Here is a 3,814-nt window from a genome sequence, read left to right as displayed (position 1 = left end):
TATATATATATATATATATATATATATATATATATATATTAGTCCTCACGGGAAAGAGCAGGACACAAAATGTTTTAAATAATAATTATAATAGAATAACAATAACAAAGGCTTTCGTTGGCGAGGACTCCTATTGACCGTAACTATTATACCGTCCTTTTGAAATTTTCATCTCTATTTTTCTCGTTATGTACTGAATATTTATTAATGAAACCTATATGAAATATGTTCCTTAATAAATTTTAAAGGTTTTCTATTCTGAAAGAAGTTTAAAAAAATTTAATCTAAAATGTTATTTTGAAGATTTTTTAAGAAAATTCAGATTTTCTCTTTATTCTAGACCTGTATTACAAAGAGGTTGTTGCAAAAAATGAGTTGTTGTGTGACGAGAAATACAAACTGAAACAGAGAGAATATTCAGAACTGTAATAATATAAAGAGGGGGTTGCAAAAATGAATTGTGGTGTGAGGAGAAATATAAACTGAAATAGAGTGTAGGAGAGTGTTAAAATATAATCTTAAAAAAAATAAGATACAAGTTAGAAAAGCATTTCATCCAAGGCATGAACATTGTTAAACAGCATGTTTTTACTATGAGCTTTAAAAATAAAGGTACCAGATTCAATTTGAAATTTATTTATCTTCAAATGCACTTTTATAAATTTTACAAAGTAAGGTATGGAAATTTAATTTTAATTGAATAAAAAAATACCTTGGATTTATTTTATGTCATGCGCATTTTGTTGCAATTTAAAAACATTATCTTTCATCTAGTAATCAATGATAAAGATATAAAATTTTCAATGATTTTTTTTAAAAAGTGCAACAGAATGTACATTACATAAAATAAATCCAAGGAAATTTTGAATTCAATTTAAATTAAATTTTTATACCTTACTTTGTAAAATTTATAAAAGTGCACTTTGAAGATAAATGAATTTAAAATTCTATAGTAAAAAAACATTTTGTTTAACAAATTTCATGCCTTGGAGGAAATACTTTTCTAACTTGTATATATATATATATATATATATATATATATATATATATATATATAGACTCTCCTGTCTACTTGAACGTATGAGGTTCCGCCACAGCAACTAAGTTATTCAGAAATCCACACAGATAATTTGTTTATATTGGTGAAAACTTTGCGTAGAAGAAACCATATTTTTTGGTGTTATTGCTAATCTTTGTCGGTGCAATGGCTGCCACAAGACGAAGCAGACAGTAGACAGTAGAAGCAGCCAGTAATATATATCACAGGGCCCCTTCAATCTTTAACAGATTATAGATACCCACGAAGGTGTGCCTTCGCGTTAAATTTTTGTGGCAGGAGGTGCGCAATCTCCAACCACACCTCTCCTGAGTTGACATTGTTAAATACCAGTGGCAAGTGAAGTGCATGTACAGGTCGACTGGAAACAAATGCCGAGATAAGCGGAGAGCACATAAAGCGCCTAGCATTCCCAAACGGTCACCCATCTGGTACTAACCAGGCTCAACGTTGCTTAACTTCGGTGATCTTACGGGAACCGGTGTGTCAACGCGATAATACTATTTCCATCATTTTCATTATATATATATATATATATATATATATATATATATATATATATATATATATATATATATATATATATATATATATATATATATATATATATATATACATATATATATATGTGTGTGTGTGTGTGTGTGTGTGTATGTGTATGCGTAAATTTGTGTGTATGTAACTTTATTTTGCTATTGCGGTTCAGAATAATAATCGTGAAATGAACTTATAAACAGAGTGTAATTATTTAAAGTCATTTTTTAGTAACGCATAATTCTAACATATTTCCTGTTTTATAAGTCGGTAAATAATGCAATAGAATGTGATGGTTTTTAGAAGTCATCCCACGAAGAAAGAGAGAGAGATAAAGACAGAGAATGAGAGAGAAAGAGAGAGAGAGATGGAAAGAGAGGGGGTGAGAAATAAATAGAGGTAGAATGCGACATCGAGGGAGAAAAAAAACTATATCAATTATGTCTTAGCATCTCTCTCGTCCCCCCCCCCCACCCAACACCTTATTCGTTGTGCATTCACAGGGAATGTTTGTCTTCCTTGGCAGACAAGTGCGTGAGTCACCAGAGTAGAAAGACGGCTCTTACGTTAGCGGAAACCGGACACCCCGTTTCCGGGTGTCCATTGCTAATGCGTACAACAGTCAGATCAGACGGACGTCGGCGTGATGTAAGCGCCAAATCTCACGCTGCTGTCACGTCTTTCGCTTCCACCGACTGTCGTACCAGCACCAACCTACACAACCACACCGCCATGGGTAGGACAGGGGAGAAGGGTCTCTTCGAATAGAATTCTTGCATGAAATCTGATTTCTCAAGAAAAAAAAATACTGACCTCTTGTTGATGGCTGCCATTGATTTTTTTTAATAAAAGCAACAAAAAATGACTGATCACATGAAAAGAAATAATACAAAGTACCTTTTGACGTGGTAGAATGAATTCTGGCATTGCGTTATTGGTTCAATATATCCCTTTGCAGACTTTGACATCTCTACGTATACATAAAAGGCATTTTGTCTTTGTGTGTGAGAGAGAGAGGGAGAATTCCTTCCCAATGGACTTCGAAATGGCTGAGCCGATTTTTTCACACAAAGTTACTTGATTTATCGAGGCGTGTTCTTCGATAGATTCTGTATCAGAATCCTTCCGATTAATATCGATAATCGAAAAACTCTAATTCAAGAAGAAATAATCCGATTTTTACTAAACTTTACACCTTTATATAACCTAACATCAAAAGTGGGGGTTAAAAGTTCTATTACTGTACAAGCAGAAGGGTCTGTCGTATAAAATTACCAATAGCTTATTTGACAGGGTCGCGTTCGAACTGAATGTTTCTGTTTAGAGCATAATTGAACCATGATACTTGACTTCACTTTTGCATTTTAAATTTATTTCAAACCATTATATAAATGAATGTTATTAAATAAACAGTAGATTCTCTACAGTGCAAGGTATACTACAGTGTATTGTGAACTGACTCACTAAAGAGAAGCATGCGAAACTTCCTACAGGTTCATAGCGATGTGTCCCCGACTAGAACAAGCAATCAATCGATTTAATTGAAAAATGCGTTACTTCACCTATTTCGATGACAATAGAAGTATTGGGGTGCTGAAATTACTTTAAATCTTCACTCAAATATGAGGCCTTACTTGTGTAATCGCACTCGTAGTTTCTCGGTACACACGGTTTAGATATGCGCGATAACGTGTGCAATTTTTTAAATAGGCAACACTATTTATCAAGGCCGATAGGCCTTGATAAATAGTGTTGCCTATTTAAAAAAAAAAATCATATCGGAATCATCAGACGTTATGGCCGTGAAATGTGTTAAGTAATAATCACTATACTGATAACGAGAATATGATAAAGGAGAATTATAATGACTTCTCAAGATTAAGGTATGATGACCAAGAATTTTAAGAAAATGAGTGGTCTTAGCAATAACATCAAGTGTAGTTTCTGCCACACAGAAGTAGAGCCACCTGACATCCAACTGTCAGGTTCTGCTGGAAATGGCTACTATACGATCCGACACAATGGAGTGTGTAAATATCTCCAGTGGAACATCTGTAAAAAAGTTGAATATCGAATTCAGCATCTAATCCTGCGAACATATATCATAAAGAACAGTCGGAAATAAGTCATACACCATACACTATGGCTATCCAATTCCTACAGCTACGTACCTAAAAAAACGGGGCCATAAAACCAGACGTTGTGATGTAGTAAAAGAAAAAG

At 33.5% G+C, this 3,814-nt stretch overlaps 1 pseudogene; it reads right to left on the bottom strand.

Annotated features, from left to right (window-relative positions):
- Positions 1-1,448: 1,448 nt before the first annotated feature.
- On the bottom strand, positions 1,449-1,565 carry LOC145277114 (5S ribosomal RNA; annotated as a pseudogene).
- Positions 1,566-3,814: the final 2,249 nt, after the last annotated feature.

The sequence above is a fragment of the Euprymna scolopes genome, chromosome 5 (genome assembly GCF_053919585.1).
Source record: "Euprymna scolopes isolate OS-2025 chromosome 5, ASM5391958v1, whole genome shotgun sequence".
Classification (NCBI taxonomy): Eukaryota; Metazoa; Mollusca; class Cephalopoda; order Sepiida; family Sepiolidae; genus Euprymna; species Euprymna scolopes.
Note: the sequence above shows the minus strand (reverse complement) of the source record. Positions and strands in the feature narration are given on the sequence as shown.